At 37.8% G+C, this 20,589-nt stretch overlaps 1 long non-coding RNA gene across 1 annotated transcript; it reads left to right on the top strand.

Moving 5' to 3' along the window:
• Positions 1 to 6,426: 6,426 nt before the first annotated feature.
• Positions 6,427 to 11,417, top strand: LOC140237556 (uncharacterized). The gene is made up of 3 exons (XR_011901854.1): positions 6,427 to 6,563; positions 8,682 to 8,840; positions 10,625 to 11,417. It is a non-coding gene; the product is annotated as an uncharacterized lncRNA (long non-coding RNA).
• Positions 11,418 to 20,589: the final 9,172 nt, after the last annotated feature.

Raw genomic sequence — 20,589 nt, 5'->3', positions numbered from 1 at the left:
AGTGCAGTTCTACAGCAGCGTTGCCAGGTCCCAACAGAGCAAAATCACCAAAAGGCTTGTAAAAATCAACAAAAGCCATCAAAAGTCACCAAATTTGGAAAAGCGTTGGTAAAGCTTCAATTTCAAGACAAAATTATGTCAATAAACCTTTATCAAACACTCTGCGCGAGTCTCGGTGCAATTTTCGGCGAGCCGCTGTCACACATACTAAATGCAAAATGTGTACGATGTGTATGGATGCATGAGTGTTTGTGTGTGTCGAGTGATAAAAAAGGGGCACATGTTATGTTTCTACAGGAAATAAGGGGAAAACTTTGGGCAAAAATGCATTTTTGTTTCCAATTAGTGTGATTATTTTTCATTGGTCTAAAAATCACCAAAAAGTTACCAAAAATCACCAAATTTTGATTTGGTGACCAGTCTAAAATTTTGTCACCAAACAACTTCAAAAATCACCAAATTTCACCCTTTTTGGTTCCCGAAATCACCAGCTGGCAAAGCTATTCCAGTTGATGCCTTCTATCAGTGCATGTACGTATTTCACGTATCGAATCTGTATCATGCGCCAGAATCTGCAAATTTGGCGTAACTGCGCACCTTGCCCTCCCGTGACCCTTCTTGCTATTGGTTGGAAGTGTAAATGACGTCATTTCTTTGTCGCTCCGTAAAATGGGCAAGACACATGAAGGTTTCTAACGGCGCTGCAGTTGAACAAAACATGTCATTGTCAGCACGCAACAGTACACCAGTGGCTAACAGTCACTAATGTATTTTGCTCGGTTGTGTAATTTCCTAGATCATGGCTTCATGTGGCAATAGTTTGAACGCGTGTCACTCGTTATTGTATACATGAAAAAAAAAAAACAAAAACTTTTCGTTGGATCTTTCTTACACGATTTGCCGAGAGAACTGGTACGCAAGGCAATGCACCTTGTCAGGAATAACTTCTTCCTGAAAGTGTGTCTATGCTATCAGTCTTGTGCTGACTTGTACACTACAACAGTAAAGTACCCCTCCTGTGATCAGCAACAACACCAAAAGTTCTACAAAAAGGTTCTAGTATAACGAATTCTTGATAGATTTCAGAGGGTCAAGAATCTCGAAAGTGGTTGAAGATGCTCAAGATTGCAACTGATTGACAAATTGCCCTACATCGACGTATAAAAGCACCGAATTAATCTGTGCGTAGCAGAAGCCACGACTAAAAATATGGGTACATACTCAGGCAGGATTCTAGCCTTTGCCTAATCACCGGACATGCGTCTGATCTTCACCAGTGCTGGTTCTAATCCTTATAGCATGCAGCGCGTGTATACTGAATGAAATTCTTGCGTCGTTGTTTTTATTGCAACTGATTGTGGTTACTACTAAACGCGATGTAGGATGTCAATCAGTTACAATAAAAACAACTCGACGCAAGAATTAGCCATGAATTTGAATATGCTCAGGATTGTTCTCCTTTTTCCTGATTGGTGTGCCGAATTCCCACAAAGTACAACGCCATCAACTCGTACTGTAGCAGGTTTCATCACTCCTGGGTTTTTGATTCACCCTTCACATAATCGACCACACCGTTTGACGCCTTGTAAATATAATGCGCGGTCACAACAGACAGCACTTGAAAGCGCTACCCAACGCCGGAGACTGAACATTTTAATGACACAACGTTGTGAATCCCATGGTCTGCTTCGGACTCCTTCAGAATCAGCGTAGTCATGGCAACGGTTACGCAATCGGCGAGAAACATCATCAAGCTGGTGAGTAAATCGGAATCAGAGTGAGGAGCATGGAGTAGAGCAACTGGTGCTGACGAAGTGAACAACGAAGAAAGTTTGAGCACATCAAACGAGGGGGGGGGGGGAACGCTGAACATGGGGGGTGGGGGAGGGGACTGCTGATTAATGATGGAAAGAACATGATATCCTACCCACATTATGCGGGTTCTTGATTTCATAAACCTAACTAGGCCGGGGGGGGGGGGGGAGGGAGGGGCGGCGGCGTGTTGCCATTGCAGAAAGCCATCACCGCGATGTTTCACGATTTATTTTTTTTTTTCAAGACTCCCACATCTTTTGACACCAAATTTGCAACCCCGGGCACGCGGTTCCGAAGTTATTCATAAAATAATGTACATGCGTGTCGGACTAAAAAATACTCAAAAACATGAATTCTTGTACAATTTCAGTGCAAATGGTGCTTACAGTCAAATTTCACAAAAACATGATTACTTTTTGGTCTTATTGATTGAAATCAATCAATAACATATTTCATGCTTGAAACAATGTCGTGGACAAATTTCATCGAAAAAACAATGGAAGACAAAAAAATTCGGAAAACAATAAAATACTTATTTTTTATGGCATTTTGTTTTTACTTACATTTGCTACGGACACTAGAAATAATATTTACACAACAAATGTGCCTTGAGGTGTATTAGTGATTTATAGCAAATAGTCAACAACAAGCAATATAATTTAGCATAAATTGTATATATATATATATTTTTTTTTTTGAAAAATCAACTTTACTTTTTTTTAGATTACGTCACAGGCAATGTAATGTGTCAATTTTCGTCATGATCGCGCAGTTGACGGAAGGGGGGGGGAGGGGGAGTCTGCGGAGGGGGGGGGGGAGTCTGCGGAGGGGGGGGGGGTAGGGGGCCTGGGAGGCCCCTCCGCCTCTATCATCTACGTAAATAGCCTATAGGGGAATGCAGAGGGGGAGGGGTGAGGAAAGAGAGATCAAAAAGTTAATGATGTTGGGTGGTATAAAAGGGGAAAATGCTTACAAATGTAAAAGGAATAGAAGAAAGACAGGGAGATGGATGGACCACCAAATACAATGTACAATATAAGGCCTACAGTATGGTAGAACACAAAAGAGGGAGGGGGAGGGGGGGGGGGGGCGATCAATGGCTACAAAGAATTGGTGAGCATTCCCATCTGAAGTAAAATCCATTAAAGGAAGTCGTATAGTAGGCCTACTTCTCAACTCTTGCTATGTAGAACTGGCATTGACTGATACTTTTTTTTATGTCATCAAGCGTAAAATTTCTATTCTTATTCGAATGAGGAATACATTAGATTAGATTAGATTAGATTAGATTAGGTATATCATGTACATGTACATGTAAGTCACAGTACAAACACCGTGACAGTTTTGGTTGAGCATGAGTTTTTCAGAGTTGTCTCTCAACAATAATTGTATTTTCCCGCAACGAATCACTAATGCAACGAAAAAAAAAAGAAGAATGGTGATAATTTTCCCGCAACGAATCACAATACAGCTTATCTATTTCCAAGATGTTGTTCACATTTCTCTTCAAGCTTTTGACTGAACATTAAGAGCAGTGCCCGTATATATACGTGGTATGGCAACAGTGAAGAGGCTGCCCTGGATAAAGAAAACCTTAATCATTATTTTGTGCATCGATAGCCGCCCGTATCTCTCCACCAACCTGTGCTGACGTAAAATATATCTATCATTATTGCGACTTTCAATTGCACGACATCTAAACTGCTGAACTGTGTCTCCCCTATAATAATTAGGCGCCAATTATCTCATTTTTCTTTTTTTCTTCTTTTTTTTTTGAGAAAGGGAGGGAGCTTCAATGCTGTTATGGACGTCACGGGTAGTGAATCAAGAGGCGTGTATTTAGATCAAGGACGTGATCTCAGTATCGTGGCCTTGTTTGCATACTTACTACACACGAAGTTATATAACTCTCTTCGAAGGGCCTCTTATACCCTTTTTTAATTTCACTATGTATTTTCCATCCCCGATGTTCTTGTTATAAATAGCTGCCTGCTTGAATGTTCTGCCCTGACGCCCTCCCGGTGGCTGTATAGAAGCCATACACGAGGATTCAATCGGTTACTACGCCTTGGAAAATGACTTGGTTTTATTTGGACTTGGGTTTTTGTTGACGTCGTTGATTGTTCTTGAGAATGATGATCGTTAAGGCCTCTCACTTTAGTCATCTTAAAAGCAACATTATCATGATATTATTATAATATGCATAGGTCTATTACCTATGGAAGGGCTTAATAAAGGGATATTTCGATAGGCATTTTTAATGCCTCACGGGAATCTATATACGGGGGTGATGTGGTTAAAACACCCTATATATACAGCTATAGGGCCACGGGTGATTGCACCGGGCATGCAGGATTCTACATCAGGATTTGGACTAAGGATTTCCTATTTAACCCTTGTAGTACAGAGACTCTGAACAGTATAGTACAATGTTGTTGTATTTTCTGCGCTAATCTATAGGCAGTCAAAGCACACAAAGGGTTAAGAATCTTAACCATGGGGGCGCTATGGCATTAGTGGATGACGCATGTGACTCTCGAATCCCAGTCGGAGGACGCGAGTTCGATTCCCGCCCAGTGCTTACGTCCTGTTGGACAAGATATTTTTTTACCCACCGTCCCTGATCTCAACCCCAGGTGTAGGCCTATAAATGGGAACTATACCTTGCAACGCTATGGCAATAATAATGGCAGGGCCCTCTGGTAGAGCAGTGGCAACACTGAAAAGGCTACCCTACATAGAGAAGACTTGATGAGGATGATGATGGTGGTGGTGATGATGATGATGATGATAATAATAATAAAGATAATAATAAAGATAATAATAATAATAATAATAATAATAATAATAATAATAATAATAATAATAATAATAATAATAACAATAATAATAATGATGGTAATAATAATAATAATAATAATAATAATAATAATAATAATAATAATGATAATAATAATATTAATAGATATGACTTATATTGCGCCAATACGGGCGGCTATCGGTGAACACGTCTCAAATGTCCCATCGTACTTTGTAGTTTGACTCATGAACTGTTCTAACCCGTTTTTTTTTTTTCCAAATGTACACATGCACAAAGTATATGGCTGTTATATTTCCCTTGTAAACTTAGAATAAAACAAATAAAAACCCCAACCAAACAAACAAAAACAAAAACAAAAACCGAGGTATTCAAGTCAACTTTTCTCCCTAGATCTAACATTTCAGTGTATTACATGGGCTTGATATTACCAGGAAGGTGACCCTGATATTACTTCGTAGCCGTTGCTATGTCGGGTAAGTCTCGGACAGGTTTCTGGCTGTTGGGAAAGGCCAGCAATATGGGACATGAATGTCCTGGTAAACGGTTCTATCAATTGTCAGATGTGCTGCAGGGCACCAAACGTAGAAGTACCAAATGCAATGTCATTTCACAATGAAGTTGTCATGGTTACAGGACAAACGCACATCATTCGTTCGCCAATTTTACTGATTGAACAGCCTTTGCAACATTGGCGAACACGTTAGTGACGATCATGCAGGCTGCATACATGACATGTATGTGTCCGATGGACATGATGGATGTATACGGGTGTGTGTGTGTGTGTGTTTATAAAAGAAAGTGTGTGTGTGTGTGTGTGTGTGTGTGTGTGCGTGTGTTGAACCTGGAAGAGGTATGAAATATAACGTTTTCAAATATACTCTACATTTTTTTACACTGCGAATGCCCATGCATTTTTATATACAGGAAAAACGACATAAATTATTTTCTTGCGTGAAAGGCATGTTTTTTACACAAGTAATGATCGAAACAAAGTTTTAATATCTGTTGCCTTCCCCTCCGCTTTCGAGGTATAGTAACTTCGCTTGGTGACTTAAAATAGACCGCGTAGTACAGGAGTGCAATTGAGTTTCTTTTCTCCTTAGCGGATATAAACATTCATAATCATATCCCGTGTTTGCTAAGGTCCATAGTTCAAAATGCAAAGCATCTTTGGACGCCATCGAGACTGTAAGCCGATACCACGGTGTGTTGACAAAATCCTCTCGGCGAGTTGGGGCGTAGCTGGTAGCCTCCGCGCCGTGGGGATGCCAGCGAGGAGGAATATCATTTCATTCCTCCCATTCTTACCTCGCTGTGATGCCATGCAGACCCGGCTGCTTCGCTGGAGATTCTGTTTGGCCCATAAGTTAGTAGGATGATAAAACATTATCATCGCAGCATCATCTGTGAGATAGTTAGATTGTCAAAACATCGTGAAAAAAAAAATAAGAAAAATTGTTGCAGATAACTTTAAGGCCTTCCGAATTGTCAATCAATGGGGTACAGTACATAATTTCCTTGAAACCGTTAATGTTTAAGTATTTACTTACGTGTGAAGGCCTACACCATGCATATTATGCTGAACGGAATTGGAAGTCTGTCACGAGACTCTTCCTAGGCCTATCCCCATCACTATAGAATGCCATCTTTGAATTCCCCGTTCCAATATCCCTCTCCCCTATATCCCCCAACCCCCATCAAACCCCCATCCGCCTGTCACAACCATCCGATCAGCGCTTTATCTTTTTCCCCGTGAGCTCTATCTTCCTACTCTCCCCTTCACACACGACCCGGTCCGTCGGCGGCGTACGTGAAAGAGACCCAAACCAAAATGGCGCTCTCCAGACTCGGCACGTTCATGATCAGGCGTTCGTTCGGCACTTCGCGCGCCAGGTTGGGTCACGACTATGGTACGGGGCCAGGCAGCGTAAGTATTCAGTATTCATACGGCTTTGAATTTTAGGCCAATTATTTTGCTAAGATCCAAGTCAAATCGTTCTCTTTGCCAAAAGAGTTCTTCTTTGCGGAAAAGTTGTCGCTAATTGAACGCCCCACGTGTATCTATCTCGTTCTCTCTCAAGGGCATATAATATATATTATGCCTATTATGTTATAGAATATAATACATAACACATGCACATAGTTATGTCCGTGGGATGTATCAGTTGTGTGCATTTTATGAATTTATATTTAAAAAAATAACGAAAATAACGGTAAAAAAATAAAAGGTAAAACATTTGTGACGATTGTCACTATTTTTCACTACTTTTCTTTTTCTATTAATTTGACAAAATTATCAGCACTCCCATTTTGCGGACTTCAGAGAATTATGATGGCTGTGTAATGCAGAACTAAAAAATCACAGATATTGAGCGTAAAGTAATAAGGAAATTGTCAAATCCAGTTCTTGCTCATGAATATTGATGTTTTATGAATATGTTGTTTGTTTGTTTGTTTGTTTTTTACACCTTGAGTAATAAGGAATAACGATAGCCCTTTGCCATATCAAAATTATGATGGCGACACATTATTATAATGGAAATGTAAGCTATTAATGCTTGACTTGTCTGTGAAGTCTTGTATTATTTCATGACAGGTTTTACAGTAGTTAGTTCACGAGAAGTTTACATACCCCATGACTTTTATACATCGTATAGGATACCATCTTGCAAAATCTTTTAGCAACGAATCACTGTCTTGTTTGAGAACAATGAACTTCAGGGCCCCATTTCATAAAATATGTATATAATGTTAGGATGACAACTCTTGCTGGAATGGCAACTTCCCATAGCAACAGCCAATCAGGAAGCTGGATTCTTGTCATTACCATGACAATTGTCATTCCAGCAAGAGTTACCATCATATTATCAACTTTTTTTTTTAATGAAATGGGGCCCTGATGTCTTCTGGCCACACGGAATATATTCAAATATGGTGAGAATCTTATGCGTTTGCAAGTAAGCAGCGCTATACACGTTGTTCTTTATAATGTTAATTTAACACGACGCCACCAAAATAAAGTTCATGTAAGTTGTCATCACAATGGCGATCTGTGACATGCATGGTCGCATTCCAGAACGGATTAGCAATCGTATGACAGTGATGAATTAAAAAAGAAGAAGAAAAAAAAAAAAGAGAAACAACTTGAATACAAATATTCTTTCCAAAAAAAATGTTTTTATTGATAATGCCGGGTGACTGGAGGAATAAGTCTTGTATAACCCTCGAAAGACCAAAGGTCAAGTTATATATTAATTTGTTGGGTTGCGAAGGTGATTTGGTATACCATGTTGCTATTATGAAACTGTAATGTAGTTGGAAAGTTGTTCAAGTATAGAGACCGTTTAATTTTGACTTAGATTTTAAAAAGCCATACGGTTAGAAAAGTTATTATGTACAACATAAATGTCCATATCCTGTTTCTGAATGTACAGGGGGTGGGGCATATTGGTGAGATGACACTATTCTCATGTACCTCTGTAATGACTAATAATAACGTTTGATCAAAATGTAAAAAAAAAAAAAAAAACAAGCAAACAAACAGAAGAAAAAATATCCCTCACAAAAATTAAAGCCTTATTCTATGATGAGTTACTAATAAGGAACATATTGTGCAAAGATAGTCGCAATGAGGAGGGATGGTGATTCCAATAATGAACACGTTCAAAAAAGTGCACGACGACAAAACAGCTATACAATAACGACTATATGAAATGCTGTTATTCTCACTAGTGGTTCTACAAGGTAATTACAAGATGACAGATTTTGATGGAGGGTCAACATGTTCAAACGTGCATGATATACAACAATGGCTTCAAATATGATGTCATACTCATCGGAGTTCTACAACTGATTACAATAAAATGTATAGCAAATCCCTAATGTAGTGACGAACTGATGTTCAAAACCTGTACAACATAATACAACGGCTACAAAAAATCGATGTAAACTTGTTGTCATACTAACTTTTGTGTTTTAAAAACGACGGGGGATCATTTCAGAGAGGTATACGGCATCTTTCTTTGCTGTTTCTCTCCTTGAACAGACGGTTCCCTTTCAGACCAAGAATAAATGGCGGCTATTAGCGGTCATGACTACTTTCTTCGGTGTAGGATTCACCGCCCCCTTCCTCGTGTGTGCACATCAAATGAGGAAGAAGTAGCATCGTTGACGACGATTGTTCGTATGAATATTCATCAGGGAGGTGTGTGTATAGAATTAATTTATACAAAGATGTGTTTCTTTACAACCATGAAGACATTTACAGATTATAACATGATGTACATTGTTTCTCAGCACGCTCGACATAAGTTGGTCGAGACGACTCGCATAAACGAAGTGAAATCAAACATACAGAATGACTAAAAGTTAAATGTAATCAGGACATAAAATGAAGTTATCAAAATCAAATGTTTAAAGTTTCACACGTTTTCACAAAATAGCACTTGTGGTCGCAACCATAATCTTATAAAGGGTTACCCATATAAGCCGACGTGATGACTTTGTCTCCTCACAACTCCCAATGATTTGTGACATTCAAATTCATAAAATTCTTCTGTCGAGATGTTTTCATTGCAACTGATTAACAAACTGATTTCTGACATGTTGTGAAATAGCACTAAGAGAGTACAACGTCAACTATATTTTTGAATATCAAGGGCTTATAGGACGAATATTGTTATCGTAATAACCGGTTATAGATCCTTGCAAACTTATCGCGAGAATAATGATGTCGATACAAAGATTTTCTGAGGCTAAGAAAGTGAAGAAATCATCGCAGCTGGTTTGGGTCCATGACAATATCCAATTAAGAAAGTCCCGTGTTAAGGCGCATGACAAATTTAAGTGAGAAATTTGAAAAACGCACTGCACGGTGGGTTGCCTGTTTATTGCGGCTTGGGTTGGGAGGATGATGCCGGGTGATGGTCTCACCTCTTTCCCATCATTATGTCCATGGGCAGGAAGTTAAGACGACACGATGATGATGATGATGATGATGATGATCAAGAAGAAGAAGGGCAGCACTTATGTAGCGTCATTCGCCTGTAAAGAACATTCAAAGGCGCCGGGTTCCCTTTTTGTGTCACATAATTATCTTTCACATCAAGAAAGTTGCTGGAAAAGATAGGTAATCAGTTCAAATTTGAAGGTGAGGTCACATGAAGGTTGTTGCAATATTATTCTTATGTTAGATTGGTAGAGAGTTCCACACACCATTGGGCACCTTGATCCTAGCGGACTTATCGTGCATTAATCTTCTCTTTATGACTATTGGTCTTCGATATATTTATTTCATAATGGGTGCCACGACATACCTAATGTCACCGACCGCTGATTTTCTCTATATCTGTTGCCGTCGACCCTCCCTCTTTGTGTGTGTGTGTGTGTGATAAATACTGTGTCCACTAATGTCCACAGATGATGGAGCGCCGCAGCGCGGCACTTTATCATCTTTGCTAGTACTCTCAGTATACTATCCAGTATATTTACATGTTTATATACTCGCTCTCATTGATATTTTTATAGCTTAAACAAGAAAAGAACAGGCTAATTATAACCAAAATGTCCGAGTAATCACTGTTATAGCGTACAGCAACAGAAGAAAAGGGTAATGCGCTGATTTCACAGGTTGTGAAATACATGTACAACGTATAAGGACATAATTACCTGTAGTCAAGTCACATTACTTTGGAGTGAATTATTGTCTTCGCCAAACTTAAAGACGAAATCCATCCAAAAAATAAATAAACTTCAAAAGAAAGCCAAAATATTTCCTTCAGAACGATGCAAAATGACAAAAATTGTAGGGAATATTTTTTCTCTTTGTTTTGAAGTTTATGTGTTTTTGGGTGGATTTCCTCTTTGAGTTACAACTCTTTATGTATATATAGAATGTTTCGTCCCACCCAGTTAATACAGTATTAATGACAGCAAAGATTTTCTTCTCCCTCTTTCTCTCTCACTGTCTTTATTCCCTGAATTATATAGAATGAAGTGGAGACCTGTTTAACTCATGTTCGTGCGGTCAGGACAGTTGCTGGACGTTTGACACGTAGAGGTCAAGTCGTGGAATCCTTCACTTCATCTACACGATGGGATCATGGACTCGCCGACAGAAACTACGCCCTCTACGGCTATATAAAAATATGTACTTTTTTTTTTTTTTTTTCATTCCCTTCTATCATCAGTGCAGAGCTTACAGGTTAAAGATTACTAGAAGTTTAATACACAATCACACAGGAAAAACCACAGACAAATCGAAGACCTAGTTTTCCTATAGCTAATAGCATTTGCACAGCTCTGAATTTATTAACAATTTCTTTATTCCTTTGCAAGGATTTCATCAATGATACATCCAGTATAATCATTGCAAACATACGATGAAAAGTGTTATTGGATTGACAAAAATTCACATTTCATATTGTTGCATACGTTACTAACATGCATTTTTGGCAAGTCATCATTCATTGTCTTAAGAATTATGAACTATTCCGACTCCTGTCCTTATTTGTGTGAAAAAATACCATTGACGAATCATGAGTGTTGTTTCCAAAAAGGTCACAACACCTCGAACAATTGCACGGTCGTTGTACTTGATCTTGCGATATTTGAGTTGTGGGAGCATCAAAAGCGTCAGCCGCATGACTGTTTATATTATGTATAAAAGATACCCCACATAATGTGCATTGTTGTGTAAAAAAATAAATACACACGTTAAGAATCCATCTCTTGTGCAGTGAATATCGAAATTCTTTGGCAAGAAGTTCCATGAGGTGAAATACTGTTGCATGGTGCATGAAAGAAAAGAGGAAAAAGAAAGTTTGTATACAGTACATCCAAAAGGTACATGCACTTTAAAAAAAGCCACACATCACGATGCCACCATAATACCAGCCACAGTTTCAGCAGGAAGGACGGGCAATCAATCATTGAAAACTTGTCCAGATTTTTCCACACTATTAGAGACATGTAAGTTAATAGAACAATCATATCCATAGAGTACATAAATTCCATTGTCCAAACGTGTGTCATTAGAGAAATTTCAAAATCCATGTCTTTGTATAGCTCAAACTACTCCATGAATATTTTTTTTTTTTTTTTTTTTTGGGGGGGGGGGGGCAAGCTACATGTCATTAGAGCAAATGCTGGATTGACCTCTATTGCTGGTCTCATGTTATAATTTGATGGTTTGGACCATGCTGAATAATAGAATTAATGAAACAATGGAGAATTCTTGGTCATGTCATACTTTCACTGAAACAATGTGACTTCCAAATCATCCAACAGCATCTGGGAAAAAGCAAGACCAGTCTTGGATGTGATATAATTCAGAGTCACATGTGTGAATACATGTATAGGAAGTTGGTCAAAGATTTCTTTCCAACTTTAGAGGTTGAGAAGTTAAAAGTTTGACAGCTGTCACACAAAAATATTGCTGATTCTATGCAGACATTAACTTTTGGTGAGGTGACAAAGATTTGTGTCTCTACACCTCATGAAAACATTAAAAACCAGGAACATCTGACCAGCTGTGTGAAACATATAAGAAATCAATGAAAAATTAAAACTTGACTCATGGAAGTCAGTTTTTTGCATTAAGATTGCAACTAGCTAAAAAGTAGCTATCTATACTTGTATTTTGCATTAGACGTACTGTACATATACTTGCAATTGTCATGAAATTAAAATCCATCAGGACATGCCAACTTCATTTTGCAAGGGTAAATTGCTCCAGAAATTCACTGCCGGTGTGTGCTGGTATAATGTAGCTCATGCTGTTCAGTGACCTCTTAAAGATTCGGTACTGTACAACTACTAGGAAGGAAACAGTGAAGCAAATCTGAGTAACGATAGAGAAAGGACACACAAAATCTTGAATACATCAGTAAACATTTGTGCTACTGTTGACAAGCAAAAAGTGGAGGTATTGTGCTGAGAAAAAAAAACACCAACAAAACAAATCAAGGACAAAATAAGATTCCTAAATATCATGACATCATTCTATTAAACACACAAATTCATATAAAGAACTTCATACAATTTATCTGTGGAAAATTTCATGCTTGGTGAGATTTTTTTTGTTCATGTCGAACCTTTCATGTCAAACTTTCATAACTACATGTATTTCTTATTATTGCAACTGAAATTTTTCTGGCAGTGACACAAAGATTTCAATATTTAAATGATAATATTGATGAAAATAATGACAATGAGGATGGTAATAAAAAATCATAATGAAAACAAAATAACAACAATAGTGATAATGATAATGATCATGATAACACTAAACTAACAAACATCTTGTGAGCACTTTTCCATTTATCTCTCAAACATATTAACAAAGAAATCATTTGGGTTCAAGGAGCACAAATGTGGGAAAGTGGAACCCCATTCAATGCCGTGTCAACACTGCCGTATTGAATTCCACTGCAGGTACTGAACAGTGCAGAAAAACACAAAACACCACCACAAATATACATTTACACCAAGTAAAGTGAAGTATCCACGCAGTACTCTTATTTTGAAGGAATGACATCATGTACTGGACAGAATGCTTGATCCCCTATAATTTCTTGTGTGATCGGAATCAAAAGAAATTTAACTAAACATCTTGTATATCGTTCTATCAGCCTTATCCATACTTGAAATAGTACTCTTTAAAAAAAAAATCCCCCAAAACCATGAGAACAAAGGAAGCATGGATGAAAAAAAATTAATAAAAATAGTAGTACATCTTTGCATGCTGACAAACATATAAAACCCTGACCATTTCAAATTTGACTCAACAGTCATGTTTTGACTGTTCTTGCATTGATATACAATGCCTGACAAGCTGTCAAACTTTGAAATTGCTGTGATGCAAAAATTACTCTCTCAGAAAGAAGGCGAGAGAGAGAGAAAAAAAAAAAAAGGAGAGAAAATGAGGCAATATCAATATTTATTTCAGAATAGTTTAAAGATAGCTCTAAGGGTATCTACTGCCACAAGCCAAACAATCAAGTCTTCCAAATCTAATTTATGTACATGGCACATTTACTAATCACTGTTATTTCAAAAGCTTAAACTTCAGAAGCAAGCATATCACGATAGTACACCACAACTTATCACTCTATATTGCTAGTACTTTCTATAATTTCATCTAGGCAAAGTTATTTCACTATCAAAGCAGCACTCTATATATATACACACATATACAACAACACATTTTGCAAATTGGCCTCTGTACAGATCATCCACACACACATCTACGAACGAGTATGTTGTACAATGTCATGAACATCATAAACAATTATGATAAAAAAAGAAGATACTTAGAGCACACGGAGTACTTGTACAAACATTATAGGCAACTCAACAACAATACTTCAAATTCACTGGTGGGCGAAAACATTGACAAATCACATCCTGGACACTGTAATGCCACTTGGTCCAATAGGGGCGCTGCACAGTTTACACAATGTACAAATAATACACGACCTGAGGTAATTAAAACATAACACAAAATGCTTTTGGAGTAAAACATTCATACTTCACAAACTCAGGATTATCTATCTAATCCTAACCTAATCAATCCTGATTCCATGACAAAAATCAAAGTATGTATCCCTTCACAGGGATGGATGTGTCATCCTAATATCATTGTTAAAAAGGAAGAAAGCCATAATAGCCACAGCCAAGATGAGAAAAACTTCACTTTGGTTCTACTGAATTGTTCTCCCTCCCCCTTTTGATATTATTCTGAAAAACAACTAGAAATGTCGCTTTGGCGACTGGTATGCCTCCGCCATAATGCATGATTTTCCCAATAGGTCTAGATAGTACATGTGGACAATGTGTGATTACATTTTCACAAAATTGGCAAAATATTGAAATGACAAGTTTGTCACAAATGTGTTGAATGTTCACCTTCCTTGACCTAGGTTTAATTGGATGAATAGGAGAGCATGTATCTAGGGATTTAAGGACTTTAACTTGACTTTGACCCATTCATACATTTAGGCATTGAGTAATTTTCAAGGTACAGGTGTGGAGAAAAGGTGCAATTTCTGAATTGAATAGTAAATTGTTACCATTTTCATCTGGCCCTTGACCCTAAAATTCATAAGATAATCACTTTCAGGTAGAACATGCATAATATGTACTAAGTTTCAAGATAACTTGAGCCACTTCGAGATATGGAGGAAAAAGTTAGTTCAGCACTTTCACTTGATCTTTGACCTTTTGACCTTTGAGGCAAAAAAGAAGGAAAAAAAAAAAACTTTCCAGAGAATTTCTATTAGGTTACACATGCATACACCAAGTGTAAAAAAATAATAACCCTGCTGGCATTGCATAAATATGAGGGAAATAGTAAAATTTTGAAGTGTTGCACTTGACCTTTGACCCCTGACCTTTGACCCCATGAACCCTACATTCTCTAGATAATCACTTCCAGTCAGTACATGTATATACTATGTTCCATGAAGATACCTTGAACAATTTTCCAAGGCACAGAGAAAAAAGAGAAGTTTTGATGTTTTTACTTGACCTTTTGACCTTTGACCTTTGACCTCATGACCCAAACTTTCACCAGAGAATCTTAATTGGGTAATACATGTATACACTAAGTTTCAAGAAAATATCTTCAGGCATTCAATAGATATGGCGAAAATAGTGAAATTTCATGTATTTGACCCTGACCTTTTGACCTTTGACCTTTGACCTCATGACGCAAACTTTCACCAGAGAATCTTAATTGGGTAAAACATGTATACACTAAGTTTCAAGAAAATATCTTCAGGCATTCAATAGATATGGTGGAAATAGTGAAATTTTATGTATTTGACCTTGACCTTTTGACCTTTGACCTTGAGCATGTGCACCCAAAAGTTGATAGGCACAACTTCACCCCCTAATACACATACATGCCAAGTTTCATTAGGATACCTCAACAGGTTTTGATAGTTACCTTGTCCACAAAATTCATTACGGACGGACGGAAGGACGGACGGACGGACGGACGGACGGAAGGACGGACGGACGGACGGACGGACGGACAACCCGAAAACATAATGCCTCCGGCACCACTTCGTGGCGGAGGCATAAAAACAAACAAATGACTAACTATTTTACATGTTATCACCATATGGTGCCATGTTTGTAACAGACTGTGGTTGTCATAGTGTGGCGCACCCATCTTGTCTCCTGTTCTGCAGTCTGAATTTGCCGATCTTAGCCACCCTAAATGCTGAGGTTTTGAAGGCATTATGCAATACTGTATTAAAGCTGTTATTTTCACGAGGGTTTGATTTTCGTAAATTTTGCGAATCGCTTTTGAACTGCAAATTTAACAACACGCGAAAATGTCGCTATGCGCTAGGGCAATGTGTACATGTACGATAGCCATGATTTCAATTCACGAAAACAACATCTCCCGAAAATTTCCGAGACCACCTCATCCGCGAAAATATCTGTACACGAAAATAACAGCATATACAGTACGTTGCCTACCTCTGCCTCTCTTGGCCTGAATCTTTTCTTATTTTTTTTTTCACTGCCTCTTTAGTTTGTTCCATCTTTCCTACCAGACGATAAAAGAGGCAGTGTTCACCACCTGTGTGAGGAGGGTAAGACAATGATTAATTATCTCTTGAATCACAGCATCTAGGCAGCTCCAGATTCCATTCATAGCTGCACACAGATAGATGGAATGGGCCAAAGCACAAGGGACGACGCATGCTGCCAATTAGCCAAATCATTTGTATCAAGTGGAATCTACCAAGATCACAGATTGACCAGACAACTACAGTGGACTCCCATTATAATGAAGTCCTCGGGAACTGTACGGATTGCTGTACAGAGTTGTACCGACTCTAGATGAGATCACTGCATATCCTTAACTAAACCATCCTCAATTTGGAAATGGGTGGCACACTCAGCAATGAATGCAACAAAGGCATTGCACTGCTACCATCAGATCATAATTTCATAATTTTAAGACAATGCTGAAACAATACCATGCCAAATATGTTCCCTGGTATCGGTAAAATTTGCCATAATGCTGATATGTGCAATCCTTTTTTCTTTTTTTTTTTTTTTTTTTTTTTTGGGGGGGGGGGTTGTTATTTAGGTGAAACATGAAGCTTTTTTACATCCTACCATTGCTACTAAGATTTCAAAAATGAATAAACAAACAAACAAACAAAACAAAGCATCATGAATAGAGATATTTGGCCCTGACATGTACACATTTCTTTGACAGTACACTTCACATGTACATGCATATATTTTGGCAGTTTCTATAAAACTTAGCACAGAAGGAAACCCTGTTAGAACGAATCCAGATCATAAACCAGATTCTGCAAAGGTAGTGCATTCCACTCAACAGGAGCTCCATGAAACTCCAACCGAAGACAAGAATTAATACTTGACTTTTGCACCGTTTAGAATATCATTCGCAAGTATTTCTTCCCGTTCTCATGCGTTCAGTCTTCACAAGTTCTCCAAACATACGCCATGGTGGAACATCTTAGAGTCCCGTAGTGTTTCACAGTCAATACTAACACCAACACCAAAGCTGAATGTTAGGGGACTCGCAAAGTGACATCACACAACAGCTTCTTCATGATGCAACGTTTTGATGCCTACTGTAAAATGTAAAGTACACCGAACTCTATCAAAAACAGCTGACGCATGCATAATACTGTCATATGAGGGTAGCATAGTGCTCATTCTCCTAGGGAAGTACACAAAACAATACAAATTTCAGCCTGTCACAAGAGAAAAAAAAGGATAGAACATACATGATAAAGAACTTCTTGCTTCCCCCAAAAAACCTGGGAATTTGATATTTCAATATGAAATACATTTTGCTCGGCATGTGGTCTAAACTTGTATAATTACTATTGCCTGCATTCCCTGCTTTCATACAAAAACCAGGGAAAACATCAACAAGCATCAGGCAATGGAGCTATGAGGTATTTATGGGAGAAACATATTATGAATTGTTACATAACAAAGTCAAGTGCTACAATACTGCAGGCCTATCATTGCGATCCAATTGTCTATTCCCAAACTGTGGACGCTCCTGTTGCATCAAGTCCTGTCGTCTTTCAAAATTTCCTCCTCGACTGGAGTACAAAAACACACAATATAAACAAAAGTGCTTCTGCTTGTTCTAACACACTACAGTAAAACCCTAGGCTGCATCTCAGTCGGATAATATCTACAAGACAAACACACACGTTGAGTAATAATTTCAGAACACTGCCCACTGCAATTTTTTTTTTACACGTCAGAAATATACATAACACCGTGGAATATAAAGTATTAAAATGCACCAATTTAAGACAAAACATACTTTGACAAGAAAGAATACTTGTACTGGCATACTGAATGATAGAAGTATAAAAAAATATAAAAACGTCTACTGGAAAAGTCGATGGCACGATAATACAAAAGGCAAGAAATAGGAGTCTAAGACAAACAAAAGTAATGGTGAAATTCAATTTCACATCTTACTGAATCCTTGTGACACTAAACATGCTTGAAATTTTAAAGTCAGATACAGCTTAATCTCACAAAATAGAGAAATGAATATGATTCAAATTCAAGACACCACCAGTACATTTTCATAATGGCTTAAAAACAGGTTTGATCTGTAGAAAATTGTAACCAAAGAAAGAGATCTGGAATGAAAGCAGTGAAAAAGAAGAAGAAGAAAAGACACCGACCAATGAAGAGACCAGAGAAAATTAGCAAAAATAAGAAAAGTCTGAAGCACAACAATCGTCACTGAATTACATAACAGACCATTTTGCTGACATTTCAAAATAGCTGTTAGTGATAAAGGACTGCCACAGCATTCATTGAGTGTCCTCTAATTTTTCATTTCTTTGTGTGTGTGTGTGTGTGTGAAATATCACTACCTTCTTACTCTTCTCAACATTCTTTCTTCACGTTTCTGCTTGTAGAGATATCATGTCAATAATGTTCATAAATACCATCTCGGACCCAGACAGTTATTTGGGGAATATTGTAATACTTTGTATTACTTCGAAATGACTGCATGAGATGTTGCGACACCACAACAGGTGAATTAATTGCTACCACACAGTCAGAACTTTCTGGTTTATTGGCTGAATTTGGCTTGTATCTTCAGAGATCTCTGGCCTTGTCTTCCACTCTTTTATTGCCAAACCCCCCCCCCCCCAAAAAAAAAAACATCAAAGTGCTGAATACATATTTGATTGTCTTCATGCTATACACTGCACACTGTACGTGACAACAAATTACAACATATTACAAGACGACGTATCACAAACTTTGGTAGAAGTGCCGATACAGGCTCAATCGTATCCTCTGCACAGTCATTGATGCTACAGTACATAAATACATCTAACACCACTTCGCATCAGTCCAATACAACACATACACATTGATGCAATGCCTGGCGCTTTCGAGTCTTAACTACATTTATTGGCAGTGTCTATCACACATACACACAGCCACAAATACACATACAAACACATATAATACCAATGAAGACACACAGAATCGTCGAACAATGCATCTATTCTACACTGTTGCAGCCCACTGACCTTAGAGCCTAAGTTTTTTATAGTCTTCAAATTAATAATATAATACCCTATGTTGAGGTTGACTTCAGCATATTCTATCCCTCCATAAGAGTTTTCAGCCCTAGTGTCTACCTAATATACTTTACATATGCATTCAAGTGTCGTATTTACATATATTATATGTCCCCCCCCAAAAAAAAAAAAAAAAAAAAAATATTACAATGGTACCCTCTGCAATGATAACTTTAAAAATAGTGAATCAATAAAAATACAATTTCAGGGTATGGAAATAAACTTATTACCTACATCTTACAGGAAACCCCATCTGATTTGCTTCAGTGGTCAAAGAGAAAAGAAGAATTTTGTAGAGTATGTCAGGAATCACTTCCCTCTTGGTTCTGTCCATTGTGTTCACACATTATGCAGTTCCAAGAGCATCCAAATGCTAAACTTGGGAGAATCAGACCCATGACATGCTTTACAATGATTCACATTTCCCTGTGACCACTTAACCAAATTGAGTGGGGTTTCTACAAAATATACCCAGGTAGCTAAGATGTTACATTTTAAGACCCTGAAGTAGCATTTAGACAATTTAATCATATTGGAAGTTATCAATGCGAAAATGCGATTGTAATCTTTTTTTTTTTTTTTTTTTTTTACTGTACAGGGCTTGCCATTAGCAGAAGCCAAGTGGCTTGTGGCCACTAAAAATTGATATCGTGTCACAAAACTTCTAAAAAGGTTGTTTGGTGGCCCGATCGGCCAACTAAGATTCAAAATTGACTGCTTTGTTTCCTATTACTTTCCTCCCACTACATTTCATTTTCAGGCCACAAAAAATTCAAATTTAGATATTTTCGTGGTCCGTTTGGGCCACCAGAGAAAAAAAAGTTAGTATGAAGCCATGATATACATTATATGAAGTAATGTAATTACAGATATGTCAGACATATTACCAGAAATGAAATTATATGCCGGCTGCTGAATGTCATACCGCAAAATAACCCTGTTCCTTTCAAGGAAAACTATGTATTAAATAACCCGGTTGTTTGGGTTTTATTGTTGTTGTTCCTTTGACTGAATACCTAAATTACCACATTACTGACTTGTTTTGTAACCATAGCGATACATAATGGAGTAGGTTAAATTGTCTATAAAGTATCATAAATAAATACTTACAAAATTCATATATATTCTACTAGTGTTTAGACCCGACCCAGCAGGAATGAGTGTGACGAAAATCTCTCTTTTAGAAAAGGCCTTGGCAAAATATCTACAGACCTGCTGTAAGTCAGGCTTGATGCGATTTCAGAAGAACATGATGATCAATCCAAGTGTTGCAGCAGACTTCTACGAGTAGATTGCTTCTCAAATTTTGATGCATCATTTTTA

This window comes from Diadema setosum, chromosome 14 (assembly GCF_964275005.1).
Source record: "Diadema setosum chromosome 14, eeDiaSeto1, whole genome shotgun sequence".
Classification (NCBI taxonomy): Eukaryota; Metazoa; Echinodermata; class Echinoidea; order Diadematoida; family Diadematidae; genus Diadema; species Diadema setosum.
Note: the sequence above shows the minus strand (reverse complement) of the source record. Positions and strands in the feature narration are given on the sequence as shown.